At 37.7% G+C, this 16862-nt stretch overlaps 1 protein-coding gene across 1 annotated transcript in view; it reads right to left on the bottom strand.

Annotated features, from left to right (window-relative positions):
* Nucleotides 1–16862, bottom strand: part of LOC135212328 (uncharacterized protein DDB_G0290301-like) — a 148106-nt gene that overhangs the window by 12434 nt on the left and 118810 nt on the right. The window lies entirely within an intron of this gene.

The raw sequence follows: 16862 nt of genomic DNA, 5'->3' as shown, positions 1-16862 counted from the left end.
TCGTTCCACATCTCATTGGGCTGGACGGGTGCCTGTGAGGTTGAACCTGTTTGTGGCGTGAAGCTCCGATCTTTTATTGGACTTATTTACTGATTTTTTGGCCGTCTTCGTAAGATTTTGGATGGGGCAGGCTTCAGGGTTAGCCAGCATTGATTGAGTCAGTTTATAAACCAACTGCTTGCTGGTTGGAAGAAACAGGTCACTGAACCAGAACTTGCTGCTCTGAAGACCCCCCCCAAAATGGTGGCATAGCCCCTGTCAGAAGGCTCTTTCTAGGCATCCATTTGTGCAATGTTTTCTTGAGATAATTAAACACAATTACCCCAATTATATATATATATATATATATAGATATATAATATATATTTATATATATATATATATATATATATATATATGTATATATATATGTATATATAGATATATATATATATATATATATATATATATATATATATATATATATATATATATATATATCATATATATATATAATATATCACTGCCAGTGAGGTCTGTGTAGTGGATGGAATCCAATGACCTAACCTTAACGCATAAACTTTGATTTTTGTTGGGACTCACTCAGTAGATGGGATCGATGTAAATGAAGCTGCAACGTACTTGTTTTTGTTGTGAGAAAATGTTCACTTTATACAATTACTATCAGTATCGGCTATTTCCATAACCATTTTCATTATTGGAGCTTTTTTTATTTTAACTTAAGGTTTAAGACCATTATTTTCATCGTAAACCTTTTTAAAGTAATTCGATTAACCATATCAAAATTATTTAATTTACTTATGATCGTTCGTGGCTTCTGGGTGTCTTGAAGTCTCAGCTATTGCGTCGTCACGTAACATTTTTGATGATGACTGTATGTCACATATGATCACCTTTTCTTTCCCACCCTTATCCCTACACTAAGGAGTTCGGTTGCCTGATGCGCCTTACATTACATATGATCACTGTTTGTCATAACATGTATATCATTGTCGTATACAATATTGCACAGTATTATATAAATATTAATGACGGATTATAAATTTGATAGTAAAGATTCATTCCCTTTGTCGTAAAATCAGTCATGTGACCACTATTTGTCATAAAATGTATATCACTTTATACAATGTTGCACAGTATTATATTATACATTACAATGACATAATATAAATTCGACAGTAAAGTCTCAGTCCATTTGCCGTAAGATCAGCCAAGTGACCACTATTTGTCATAAAATGTATATCACTGTATACTGTGTTGCACAGTATTATTCTATACATTTCCATGACGAAATACAAATTTGAAAGTAAAGACTCAGTCCCTTTGCCGTAAAAGCAGGCAGCCATGTGTATCTTGATCATCTTGTATTAATGAGGCTTCAGTGTAGCTGGAATATTCTGATTCTCGGTTGACTATACAGCGGCTGAAGTTAATTCGGCACTTGAGGGATGGTTGTGGCAGTGACCATCATGATTTTCGCAGAGCCAACTGAATTTAGGGGAGGACAGTTTTAGGGCGTAAACAATTCGCACATTTTCCTATTGAAAAAAAGTGACCTCGAGTTGGTTTTTAGATTATTTATTTTATTTACTGTACGCGATAGGTCTTTGTAGGAGCACTGCATTTTCCAGTTGAATAATTTACCGATAACGAATATCTTCATGCTATAAAAATAAATAAAATAGATGAATGAACAAACAGATTGAAAAGGAAGAATATAAATTAATTGATTTAGTAAGATTATTTTCAGTAATATGTTTAGTCCCTTCTGCTTAAAAGTGTTATTTATCTTTTGCAATTAGAGAACACATTTTGACAAACTGCAAATAGTTACGCCGTAGTAGGTAGTAAAATAAATAATTGCAGTTAATCACGGAATGATTTGGTAACTTATGTTTGCTCAAAAATGGATTGTCAGGATTTGCCCTTTTAAAAACTCGCGTATAGGCCTAGTTAGACATTTCTTTGGAAAGAAAGAAGGATGAAATTTGTCTTGCAAGTAAGCGACATTTGAATCTAAAAAGTGGTTTCTTTTCCAAAAATTTTTCTTAAGCTGAAAAATATATTTCGTTGCCTGTGATAAGATTATTCTATTCTATATTATTGAAAGTTTCGGCAATGCCGTTCCGTACTGGTTAAAGTTTAGGACCACTTCCGTGTTGGGAGGAAGTTCCAAAACTCCCGGCGTTAACGTTGTCGAAATCTTTTTCTTGTTTTGCCAGCACAGCAAGCAAGTGGTTCGGAGCCAGCCAGTGCGTAACTGCAAGTTCAACGTTCAGTGCTTGTTTTGACCTCGTGGGACGTGGATGTATCGCTCCGCGCCAGGAAGTTGGTCGTGCCAGTTCATCAATGGAGCTTCGTCTTCGTGTGAAACCATGGACTTCATATGATAGCATTTCAGTGTTTCCGTACCTTCGTCATTCTTTTAGGTAAGTTGTCAAGTATATAATTAGTATTTAAACGCCTTTCGGATGTCTTTGTGCTGTTTGGTCGTAACTTCGAATGCATAGGGTTGGCAAGTTGTGTGGTTTGCTTTGATGCAATGGAAGTTTATTCTCTCTCTCTCTCTCTCTCTCTCTTTTCTTTTCGCTTTGACGAAGTAATGACAAATATTAGTTTTCATAACTTGCTTTTTGTTACACACATTGCTTCTTGTTATACAAATGGGGACATCTTTGCTGTAATATCGAAATACAAGAACACTTGGCTTCAAATAAAAAGAGCAACAGCTACAGCAATAATCATATACTAAAAATTGCTGCTATTAATGATACAACGACTTTTAGTATTAATATAATATATACATATATATATATATATATATAATATATATATATATATATATATATATGTGTGTGTGTGTGTGTGTGTGTGTGTGTGTGTGTGTGTGTGTGTGTGTGTAGATAAAATTATATAAGCTATGCATTTATTTATACAGTCAAGCATAGCCATTACAACTAACATATATATATATATATATATATATATATATATATATATATATATATATATATATATACATATACATATATATATATATATATATATATATATATATATATATATATATATATATATATATGAGTGTGTGCTTGTCTGTCAATATATGTATTACGATTTTGCAAATGAATCGGTACCCAACTCAACGACCGCGAATCTGGAAGAAAGAATAATTATTATCAACATTTCCACCTCTCCGATGATAGAAACTCACCCGCCTTTTACGCCTTGTCTAAAGCTCTACTTTTCCACTAAGTTATGAAGCCAGATTCAATTTATGAGAAGGACTCGCAAGGGTGAGTGTTGGTTGACGCGACAATGAATTACTTTTGCATGGAATTACAATGAATTACGTTGCATGGAACCAGTGGTTATTCAGCAACGGGACCAACGGCTTTACGTGACGTCCGATCACGTCGAGAGTGATCTTCTGTCACCAGAAATACACATCTCTCACTCCTCAATGGAATGGCCGATAATCGAACCCGCGACCACTGAGGTGGAACGCTAATACCATACCAACCACGCCGCTGAGACGCTCTCGATGGAGTTGTGGGAAAGCTTTGGATTTGGCTAATCATTGGTGTTAGTCCGAGTCTAGCTTAGCACGTTGAACGGCGCTCTGTTCCCCTGCCCTCCTGATCCCTTACCTAGAGGCAGTGCCTCCACCCTTGGCGGACAAACAGGTTTACATGAGGAGGGTCAATGGAATGGCCGATAATAATCGAACCCGCGACCACTGAGGTGGAACGCTAATACCATACCAACCACGCCGCTGAGACGCTCTCGATGGAGTTGTGGGAAAGCTTTGGATTTGGCTAATCATTGGTGTTAGTCCGAGTCTAGCTTAGCACGTTGAACATGAGGAGGGTGGATGTCTCTCCTATGACCCAGGGTAGAGGAGGACAAACTAGATCCACTCGGAAGTTATTATTATTACTAGCTGACCAACTCGGCGCTGGCCGGGCAATCCCTTAATGACAACTGATGAATTTCTCTCTCTCTCTCTCTCATTCTTGTTAAGATAGTTGCTTCAGGTATATTACCCAGAATTTTTTACATTTTATATTGCACCACTTCTCACCCCCTATTCCTAACAGGGCTGCACTTGTACTTAAAGGGCATGGGAAGTGTCTCGATTCATCTCAGCAACCTCAAAAACTATGGAGTAGACTATAATATCTGTCATTTTTAACGTTTTATTTTTCACACCCCTTTCCTTTCCTATCGGGACTGAACTTGGGCTTAAAGGACATCGGGAGTTTCACTATTCAGCTCAGTGACCCCAAAACTATGGATTAGACTCTTAACATCTATTGTTTGGTTAATTTTACATCACCACCCTTCCCAACCCTTCTCACCTGCCCTTCCTATTGGGGCTGATATTGGACTTTAAGGGCTTCAATAGTGTCACTATTCATCGCAACAACCTCTAAAATGGATTAGACATCAATATCTATCATTTTCTGTTATTTTTATGTCACACCTTCCCACCCCTGCCCATCCCCTCCTATTGGGGCTGAACTTGGATTAGGGCATCAGGAGTGTCCCTATTCATCTTAGTGACCTCAAAATCTATAGATTACACACTAATGTCTGTCGTTTTTGGTTATTTTTTTACATCTCGCCTCCTTCTCACCCACCTTCCTATCAGGGCTGAACTTGGACATGAAGGGCATCAGGAGTGTCACTATTCATCTCAGCGACCTCAAATACTATGGATTAGACACCAGTGTTGCCGCCTTGACCACGTTCGGTGCTGGTAAACGACTGAACGTCAGTGTTGCCAATGCAATTGCATACGCATAATTTGCCTCCGTAATTGTCGAAGTTGACTATCAGTAGGAGAATGATATTCGATTTGACTTTACAAATTTTGGTGCATTTTTTCAACTTTTATTATATAAGGATTAATTTTTTTAAATCATATTCTTTATGTATTTTATGTATGGTAGCTTTTTCGTTATCACAGCTTAATTACCAAAATTGAAAATAATGTTATAAAATGTAGTTTTTTACTAAGACAGATATAGTCATAGTCAGTGAGGTCACAGAGAGATGCCAGATATCGATATTTGACCACGTTATCAGACAAAAGCCTACAAAATAGCGGCACTGTTGGACAACACTAATAGCTGTCATTTTCCATTATTTTGACATATCACCCCCTTCTCGCCCCCTCCCTATTGGGGCTGAACTCGGACTTAAAAGGCATCGGGAGTGTCACTGTTCTTCTCAGTGACTTCGAAAACTGTGGATTAGACACGAATATCTGTCGTTTTGGTTATTTTTATATGTTTACCCCCTTCTCACCCAACTCCCTATCGGGGCTGAACTGGATGTAAAGAGCATCAAGAGTGTCACTTTTCATCTAGTAGATACCGCGAAAACTATGGCGTAGACACTAATATCTGTGGTTTTCACTAATTTTTACATTTCACTGCATTCCCACAACTACCACCCGTCCCCTTGGTGCCAGTGATGTCTTGCCCCAATAGAGTTTTTTCCCAGATGATAAGTCATATGTATATCAGGTTGGTTGAAATTGTTCTATACCTGTCAAAGTATATGCAATTTTTAAATATATAGATTATTATTATTATTATTATTATTATTATTATTATTATTATTATTATTTATTATTATTATTATATTATTAAGAAATATTCACATATTCACAGAGAACTACCATAAAAGGCCAGTAATATGCTACGCCAGCTCGTGCAGTTTGATTGGTATAAGAAAGGTCTAAAGATAGTCTTTAGACTCTGTATAGGTTCAGTCGGTGCGAGGTAAAAAATAAAGTACACCGAACAAGCATGCTTCTGATTCTTTTTACTTGTTAATAGATAAACGGTAATCAAAATTATTCAGATTTGACCTCTACGTGCTGCTCTCTCTCTCTCTCTCTCTCTCTCGCTCTCTCTCTCGCTCTCTCTCTCTCTCTAAACTAAGGATAGTCACCACGTAATTAGCTTATGCTTAGCGTTATACAATAGATTTATAAGCGTGAAGAGAATGTTTTGCTTAATAATATCCAGGAAAAATTATGATTACCTCTACGATATGATTACATTATATGTATAGGAGAAACTATCCTACGGCCATAAGTGCAATTAGTTCAAATTCACTTGATTTTCTGTAGTAAATAAAGTGTAGTGGCGACGATGACGCTATGTTCATCTTATAGTGATAAAGAGCATTGTTTTTCTAACAGACTGTTTTACCATATTTAAAAGGCTAAATATTATTTTCAAAGAAAAAAAAAACATTCTACTTTTCGACCTGGGCATGCCCTTGGTAACCGTAAGGCAAATTTAGTTGTATTTTTATTTAATAAAATCCTTCGTTAAATTAAGCATACGCATGCTTCCTAGATGGAATTTTTTTTGTTTTTCCTCACACTGGCACTATGTCAGCCCAAGCAAACCCTTGCACCATGGCGACCGGTAGTAATTGCAAGGTTTTAAAGTGATGAAGAGGCTTGTTAAGACCCCCTGAACTGGGCAACCAACAGTATCGAGTTAGTACAGGACAGAATGCCCGTATTTGATTAAGAGCTGAAAAGGCAAGAACAGCGTATGAACATTAAAAAGAAATAAAATATGAACAAGGATAAATAGAGAAACACCTAGATAAATGAATGTTGAAAGAGGCGTCGGAATTGCATCAGTTTTTGCGTGGTAAGAATTTGATAGAAAGAGGCCGATGGTAAAAACTTGACAACAGGCAAATTATTTCATAAATTAAAGTCCACAGATATCACCACATAGCTAGGCTACATTAGTCATTATTGCCATAATATCCACTTTTTCCTTTTCTTGTTTTTGACATTCATCTGTAGTTTGTCTGTAATAGAAAACTACAGAGAAGGCTGTTTGTCTGTCCGTCCGCACTTTTTTGTCCGCCCTCAGATCTTTAAAAACTACCAAGGCTAGAGGGCTGCAAATTGGTATTGTTGATCATCCATCCTCCTATTATCAGACATATCAAATTGCAGCCCCCTAGCCTCAATAGTTTTAATTTTTTTTAAGGTTAAAGTTAACCATGATCGTTCGTCTGGCAACGCTATAGTTACCAATAACACAGGCCACCACCGGGCCGTGGCTGAATGTTTCATGGGCCATAGCTGAGAGTTTCATACAACATTGTAAGCTGTTCAGAAAACTCGAATGTTCCCAAGAAACTGAGTCGCATTTTTTACTTGTTTTGTATTATCGAGAAAGGTGGAGTTATGGGAACAGGAAACTGAGAGCAGGGAGAGCAATCCAAAGCTCGCTAATCCAGGGAAACAAACGGTAATCGTGATTGTGGGAGAGTCGCTTGATGGGCGTTACTTGTGAATATCAGCGCAAAGATACGAGAGAGAAATCAAGACGAAGAAATGATTAACGTTCTTAAGCTTAGGCTAATATGCAATAGATTTCGGAACTTTTGAAAAAGGATTTCATGCTCTCTATTTTTTATTTTAATCACGCAAAGAATATTTTTTATTTTAATCACGCAACGAATTTTCTTTGATTATTTGACATGAAAATGACCTGCGTACGTTGCGATGTTACTTTTTTTTCTCTCTGAAAAAGGTGTTATGCAACGAACGATGCGATCTTATCCATGACTAATATGTCTTTGGGGTAATTATCTTTATGATATTCCAGTCTTTTGTTCATGTTTTTGCAGTTCATAATGAGTTAAAGCCCTTGAGGGTCACTGTCTGGGAAGGATCCGAACGATGTTTTATAGAAATAAGTTTGGAAAAGGAAGATGACAAATTATGGTTGCTGATGTCATCAGTAACGATTTCAGTGCGTTGTATCTGTCGTATCTTTATGTGTTTTTAGCCTATATTCCTGTTTTTGTCAGTATTACAGCTACCAGCAGCAAAGGGGTTGTTGGAACAGTTCGACACGGGTCTGCTAAACCTTGCTGTTATGATTATTACTTAATTACCCCATTTTTCTCGTCGTATGCATCGGCCTGCAGTTTGTCAATGTACTGAAAATGGAAAATCTCTCTCTCTCTCTCTCTCTCTCTCTCTCTCTCTCTCTCTCAACTGCTTTTATGACATTTCTTTCACCCCTGAAATAGTTGGAAATGAACTGTCCGGCTCCTTTCAACGTTTTGCGCTGACGGAAAGTACTGCTTCTCTTTTTCTGGTGAAATATTGGACACTGTCGAAGATACCCGTTTAAATATATAGTAGGCTATGATTGCACTTTTGAAAACATGAGTGGACTGAAAAAAAGTGTGATACTAACGAACCGTTCGTGTTTAATAACCGTATTTAACGATGAAGCAACACGGCTATCTCTAACCACCAACCCCCTACATCTGCAGCCTTATTCCCGATGCTCCCCCCCCCCCCCCCCACTCACCCCGGGCCAATCCTCCCCGTCCCTCGCTCCCTTCCTTCCCCTCGCATCCCCAGTGACCAACGTTTTGACTTCACAACGAGCCTGAAAAAAATATACGCTTAATTGAATACACCGAGTTGATGAAACAAACCGAGTGTTTGCAAAATAAAACGCTCCCAGTTGCGACGTGGAGACGTGTGTGGAAAAAACATAGGTCTTTCTGGATAATTGTTTGCATTTTGTGGTTTAAAAAAAAACTGGTTTATTTGTTGTGGAAAAAAAACATAGTTCTCCCTGGATAATTGTTTGTATTTTGTGATTTGAAAAAACTGGTTTATCTGATGTGGAAAAAAAACATAGTTCTCCCGGGATAATTGTTTGTATTTTGTGGTTTGAAAAAAAAAAAGTGTTTTATCTGATGTGGAAAAAAATGGTTCTCTCTGGATAATTGTTTGTATTTTGTGGTTTAAAAAAACTGGTTTATTTGATGTGGAAAAAAACAAAGTTCTTTCTGGATAATTGTTTGTATTTTATGGTTTGAACTAAAAACTGGTTTATTTGATGTGGAAAAAAAACATAGTTCTCCCTGGATAATTGTTTGTATTTTGTGGTTTAAAAAAATGGTTTATCTGATGTGGAAAAAAACATGGTTCTTTCTGGATAATTGTTTGCATTTTGTGGTTTGAAAAAAAATGGTTTTCTGATGTGGAAAATAAAATTATTCTCTGAATAATTGTTTGTATTTTGTGGTTTGAAAAAAACTGGTTTATCTGATGTGAAAAAAAACATAGTTCTCTCTGATAATTGTTTGCATTTTGTGGGTTGTTTTCACGTCCTTAAAAAAAAGTTTATCTAAGTTGTGGTTGTAAAGTTTTAGCAAGATATTTTCACATAATGACTTTGTATAGTTTGAATATTACGAGGAATCATAAATTCTAAGCCATGGATAGAATTATCAACCGAAGCACTTGCTGCCGATAACCCGAACGTTACCATAGAAAAATATTACCAGTCTGCCATATTGCATTTTAGGCCAGTCTAAATTTGAGGTTTCCCTGCAAATATGGATGTCGAAATATTTTGAAATTGAAGAATAATCTTGTTAGTATTTGTACATATTAAATACCCGACATCTTAAGTTCTTTTTTTTTTCGCCTTTACAAAACTTTTGAGAATACATGAAATTTATTTTTTCATGAAGAATAAGCAGAAGGGAGAAACACTGTCTGAAAACGTAGACAGTAAAAGCTAGAAGTAATGTAGTACAGAGTCCGGCTTGGATTTCTTACTTGCAGTGCTTCCCTTTAGGGGGGGGGGTGGGCGGGGGGGGGGGGGGGGCGTCAGTGCACCGTGAGTTGCACTGATGGCATTACTTAATGTTCTTTGCAGCGTCCCTCTCTTCAGGTAGGTTCATTACCTACCTTGAAGAGAGAGAAGGAGAGCAGTCTCTGAAACATAGTAGTACTTACTTTCTATACTTTGGTGTTTTTATGGGCTCCTTGTACTAGATGGAATTCTGTTGTAACAACATTTTTACACCAGTTATACACTAATATATATACTTTATATATATATATATATATATATATATATATATATATTATATATATATACATACACATACACATACATCATATATATATATATATATATATATATATATATATATATATATATATTGTCTACCACTGCTATTCGAGCTGTGTAATTCAGATCAGCGTCATTTGCAACTCATATTTTATTTCACGACTTCTTGCAAAACCCCTGCTGATGGCATGAGGAATCCCATGGTATCAAGTAATAGTCCGTATTCCTAATTTGAAGGTGCTGTTTATTTTAGCTTTCGAAACGCTGAATGATGCATTGCTTGACTATTTCACTCTTTAGAGTAACCTCCATTTTATATATGTATCTTATGTTTGACGCAATAACAGAACGGCGAACGAATGCTTTTACAAAAGGGAAATATATTCGCACGTGACGTCAACACGTAGTGAACGTGTTTGCTGTTCGATTGGGTCAAAATTGTTCAGTGCGATCCTTTGGTGCGTGGCTTGCAAATGGGGACAGTTCTCTCGGGAATTATTTTCACTTCCATTTTGAAGTGGATTTTTTATTAGAATTATGATATTAATATTGGAAGGATTGCTGCATCATATTTTCGCACCTCCTTCATGATTATTAAATTTGAATGATGTGGCGTTCCATATATATATATATATATATATATATATATATATATATATATATATATATATATATATATATATATACATATATATATATATATTAAAATGTACACATATGTGGTGTACCATATATATGAAAAATAATTATGCATATTTGTATATGTATACATATACATACAGACACCCGCATATATATATAGTATATATAATATATATAGATATATATATAAAAATAAAAGGAACGTATACATTTTCTAGTTCTTACGACACTAGCTTGTGTCTGGTAGCTTAGACGACTGTGATGCCTCCATTTCAGTTGGCAAAGAGCACGAAGACAGCAGACTCATCCATCTCAAAACCTTCCTTTGGAAACCAATATCAGGATAGAGTTAGGAGTGAAGCCGTAAAAAGGAAATGGTCGAAGTTCTAAGAAAAAAGGACGGATGGAGACGGCTTGAACACGTCCTTAGCAAACAACCCAAAGGAGGATAAGCTTGTGATTGTGTCTCTGGGGGGAAGCTACAGGCCCCCCCAGACTTACTTGGAACTTGGGTGAGAATTATGAGAAGGGAGGCTGGATATGTGGAAGATGAAAGTCCATGAAAGACATAAATTGTGCAATTCCACAAGGCACCAATATATATATATATATATATATATATATATATATATATATATATATATATATATAGTATATATATATATATATATATATATATATATATATCTATTATATATATTATATATATATATATATATATCTCTCTCTCTCTCTCTCTCTCTCTCTCTCTCTCTCTCTCTCTCTCTCTCTCTCTCTCTCTATATATATATATATATATATATATATATATATATATATATATATATATATATATATATCTATATATATCTATATATATATATATATATATATATAAATATATATTATCTCTCTCTCATCTCTCTCTCTCTCTTCTCATCTCTCTCTCCTCTCTCTCTCTCATCTCTATATATATATATATATATATATATATATATATATATATATATATATATATATATATATATATATATATATATAGTCATTCCACGGTTAACGAAATTAATGCATCCCAGAAGGCTGGCTTTCCTTCAGCCAAATGTCCATTAACTGGGCCACTTCTTCCATAAGGAATGGTGGGAATTGGAATAATCTGTTCCAGACGAAAGTAAAGTAAATAAAAAACATTTGATTTCGATACAAACTAGCTTACGCCGCAGAAATTATATGAAAAATTATATCATTAGGTGAAGTGGATGCAAATTTATTCTTCTCTTCACCCTGCTATTGGGAAAGTTGGGGGCCTGCGTGAAAGGTGGCGAGGAAGGGGAAAGAGGGGGAGGAGAGATGTCATTGTTTGGAAGGGACTCCCCTTCCGTAACAACAGGAAACTCTGCCTCTAGGGGTGTTTCTCTTGTTTGTCCCTTTCTAGTGTTTTTATCTTGGGGACTCTTCTTTCTCACAAATAAAAGTCCAGTTGTGACTGTTTTTGCTGGTGTTTTGAAATTTTCCTAAAATGAGCGATAGTACTCAGCAGGTTTGTAAAGTCTGCTACAGCTTTGTCAGGGTGATTTTTTTTTTTTCATAGAAACTGCATTTCCCCACCCGCAGGGGCACAATCGATTTTTTTTATTGATGAACTAGGGACATCTGCTTCTTCCCTCTGGTGAAAATTCTTCGGTTGTTGTCTGTTCCTGCTCCCCCTGGAGGACTTGTCCTGCACAAGAAGGTCTTGCAGAGGCAGTTTTTCTTGATGACAGGGCAAGCCACTTCATTCACTCACTTAATAAAAAAATTCCTCGTTACCCAAACCTTACTTTGTTTTATCCCTCCAGATCTCATTTTAAACAAAGTTTTCATCATTGTTCTTGAAGCCTCTATTGCAGACAAGCAAAGACTTCCAAAACAGGCCTGTCTCATAACACTTGAGCACTTGTTGGAGAACAAAACTTTCAGCCTTTACATTGCGATTTAACTCTTTAACATACTTACATACCTCTTGGCAGCAGCTTTGTCAAAACTGGCAGCCTTCTCATGCTTTACCATATTGTGTAGGCCACTTCTCTTGAATATCTCAAACCATCCAAGACTGAGTTTGAACTCTTGAATGTTATCTGTATCAGCACATGTTCCAGGGGTGGTTTTCAAGAGAGCTGCTAATGTTTTCTCCATGTAATTGTATAAAGTGGCTAATTTGTGAAAGTTTTACTGCATATAGGACTATCCACGATTCCAAAGTCAGAATATGAACGTGACAGTATTTTTGGAATTAAAAACAGAAAAAACTCAGGTTATTCAATTTCCTCAATAGAGTCCTTCGGTAATTTTGTACACCATTGTCGCATGTTTACTTTGACCATAAAATTTATTATACTGTAATCATCATTCTACATATTTATCATCTATTCTGCATTTTATTTCCCCACTGAGACTTGTATTTTCTACTCGCGTGTTGTAATCGTTGTATCCTTATTAAAATTCTAGATTATAATTATTGCAGTAACTTATTTTTATTGTTGTAGTTATTAACGTATTGGTCTTTGTCGTCGTTTCATTACGGAATAAAATAGCGTGACCATTCAGAAAAGTAACATAAACTGCTGTAGTTTCAACTTGTAATCGAGATTGCTGTAGCTGTCCGTCTGTTTCACCCGAGATTGCTGCGCTTGTCATTGTCGCCGTAAAGTGACATTGCTTTTAAGGAGGGCTGTCAGGGCCGATGAAATCTGTATACATATCGTCCCTCCCCCCTCCCCCCTAGCACCGAATCCCCGCAGTGGTCATGCTCGGTGACGGTAGAGGCACTGCATCTTGTTAATGGCCTGCGCTGGCTGCTGCTGCTGCAGAGAGAGACAAACGCCTCTCATGCGGCGTCTGAGGGCTGGCTACTCATTCCCGTGGACATTAGGGGTTGTTGAGGAGGTCGGGTTTTGTGGGGGGAAGGGCTATGCGTTTTTTTTTTCTTTCTTTTTTAAAATAAACAAATAGGAGTGCTTGATGTGCGTTGGTTTTATGTAATGCTCGTCTCTGCTGATTGCGGATCCGTCTGGGCTTCGTTCTTTTGGTAAAGGGGAGTTCACGGTAAAACTATACTTGATCAGCAAGTAATCGTGCCATAGTTATCTATGAGCTTTCATTAGTTAAAGACATGTAAGAGAAAGAGTTTTTGTAGTAGTTGTCACTAAAAGTAGGCGGAAGGAACTCCATGATTAAGAACATTGCAAGGAAACTGCGTTAGTGGACTTCTATCTTAACTGATAAGAAAATCTGCTGCTTGAATAATGGAAATCATTAGGGAAATACAAAGGAAGATGTAGACTTCCTTATTTCAAAAAGCGAAGTGCATAATGGATCGTTTATGAGAATGAAAAACAATAATTGAGAGAGAGAGAGAGAGAGAGAGAGAGAGAGAGAGAGAGAGAGAGAGGTGTTGGGGGGAGGCATACAAAATTATTGTCCGAAACTTTGTTGTGTGTAGGTATGAGGTTTGACCTTCAAGAAAAAGCCTGTGCTTACTAGAACTCTCTCTCTCTCTCTCTCTCTCTCTCTCTCTCTCTCTCTCTCTCTCTCTCTCTCAAGTTGAATGGAAACAGTCTTTATTTTTCCACCTTAATTATGCGTCTTAATTGCATCATTGCTACTATTTACTAACCGATAAAAGTTGAACTTGGCTTTTAGCTGTTCGTAATTCATCTGTTTTCTTCAGGGTTTATTATAATCATTTAACCGTAAGTCAGAAAGGGAATTTTTCGTGGTTTATAATTACCATTAGCATAATTATTTAGTATACTGTATATGAACTCTGGAAGTCAAAATATAATTCTTAAGAAAGACAGGATTTTACATGTGCAATCAATGACGAACCGAAGTGATTTCACCAATGCCTTGCCAATACCGTTCTTCTCTCTCTCTCTCTCTCTCTCTCTCTCTCTCTCTCTCTCTCTCTGGTGCTGCGTTACACCTTGAGTCCAGGCGTCGGGAATGACGAGGGCAATCCATCAGGTCCGGAGTTCCTGAATATTAATCCCATTCCAGGCCGTTATGCGACGTCCCTTTCGTCCGAGATTGGGGGACATCGCGCTGTAATTAACTGCGCTGCGCCAACGGCTCCGACCGTTTCGGGAGATCATAAAAGCGGGTTTCTCGAGGTGGCCAGTGCACCGATGTACTACACGACGGGATGCGACGTCGTATGTTAGGCGTCGAGGCTCGCCACACGACTTCAGGTCATAAAGTGAATGGGACTGCTCGGCTTTATGACCTGAGGTCATTCTGGTATATACATATGTATATATACACCGAGCTACAAATGTCCTTAGTTCGATGGTTCGCGCCCGTGAGCCGACAAAATTTTTTATCGACTAAAAAATTCCCCATCGGTTAACATATGAAAATATATTAATTCCGAGTTAGAGCGAATTAGATATTAAAGGACATTTGTAGCTCGATGTATTTGTATGAATCACGCTTATGTGATATGACTCATGCATATATATATATATATATATATATATATATATATATATATATATATATATATATATATGTATGTATGTATGTATGTATATACCATCTTCTGTTTAAACAGGATGCGTCTCAAGCGTAAAAGGCCCATTAAAACACTCTGGTTTAAAGGTAAGGACTACTATATTTCGGGGGACTAACTTCCATCCTTATCATTGTCTACCAGATTTACGTAAACTTGAATTAAATAATGGTTACAGGATAACGAATATATTATATAAAAAGAATAAACACCTTTCATGTAGTACTTTGCAGAATTTCAGGGTTAAGCTTTATATTTGGTAGGTTCCGCCCCGTCATGGATCCCGAGTCTCATTGACTCCTTGAGAAAGTTGGACAACTGCTGACGAAGCAATTCCAGATGATACGAGGGAACATGCACGCAAACTCAAGAACCCATGCGCGCATGCACGCACATAAACTGACAATGGTTCACTTCTGCTTGCACATGAAGTCATGTTTTCCCGTCCTTTCGTTGCTGTGGTTCTTATTTCGATATGTTTTTTCTTTCTTTGTTCTTTAAGAATTCGGATTTTTTATTTTAGAAAGGTCCATGGCGAGAGACCCCGGGTTCTATTCGTCAGTTTATCTACAGTGCTTTTGGAGGCCTTCCGATATATCCCTTTGGGCGTGTTGGCTCAGGCGTCCTTAAATGCGCAATCCTCCTCTGTTCAGTTGTTCATCGCCTAGAGTGCTTGTTTATATTTTTTTTAAAATTCTCTCAGTCACTGCTCGTCCTTTGCGAGGATAAGGTACAGAATAGCCTTACTGTTTTAGTGTTATTTATTTATTTATTTATTATTTTTTTTTTTTTTACAGACATATCATAATTTTTGTATGGTTTTTCTGTAATTTTTAAATAATTTTAATGTATCTGTACTGTACATAATTTTAGCGCTCAGTATGTTTTTTTCTATTTTAAGATATTCATAAATTTTTAAATGTTCTACATTCTGATGTTGATGTGCATTTGAATTTTTAAATATTGCTTAATTCTTATGAAGTTATGCAGTGCGTAGTTTTAATGTTCGTATGTCTATCGTTAATTATAGCCTTGAGGATGCGACTATGAGTCGTGAAACGTCGGCGAAATAAATGTATCTGAGTACGATGCCTTTCCCTATGGTTCCTCTGATGAAATGTACCTGTGTATATATATATATATATATATATATATATATATATATATATATATATATATATATATATATATATATACGGGTCCCGGATGGGCGGGTGAGGTCCGCCCATGTTTCCCGGGATGGACGGCCGAGGCCCACCACATGTCCCGGGACGGGTATGTGGGGGCTTCCAGGGTCCTGGGACGGGTGGGCGGGCCGCATGGGTCGACAGGACAGGTCAGGGCAGGGCGCACAGGTCGGGGACGGATGGGCGAGGCCACCACTGTCCTGGGACGGGCAGGCAGGGCCCGCCACAGGTCCAGGGACAGGCAGGTGGGGCCTGCCATGGGTCGAAGGATGGGCCCGTGGCGGGCCCCGCCTGACTTTCCTACGACTGGTGGGCGTGACCCAGGATAGGCGGGTGAGGCCTGCCATGTGTTCCAGGATGGGCGAGCCAGGTCCACCATTTGTCCCGGGATGGGCAGGCAGGGTCCATCATGGGTCCAGGAACGGCCACAGAGTCCCAGGACGGGTGGGCAGGGCCCGCCACGGGTCCCGGGACGGACGTCCGAGGCCCGCCACTGGTCCCAGGACGGGTGGGGTGGGGGACACCATGGGTCTAGGGACGGGCAGATGGGGCCCTGCCACGGGTCAC

This window comes from Macrobrachium nipponense, chromosome 40, assembly GCF_015104395.2.
Source record: "Macrobrachium nipponense isolate FS-2020 chromosome 40, ASM1510439v2, whole genome shotgun sequence".
Classification (NCBI taxonomy): Eukaryota; Metazoa; Arthropoda; class Malacostraca; order Decapoda; family Palaemonidae; genus Macrobrachium; species Macrobrachium nipponense.
Note: the sequence above shows the minus strand (reverse complement) of the source record. Positions and strands in the feature narration are given on the sequence as shown.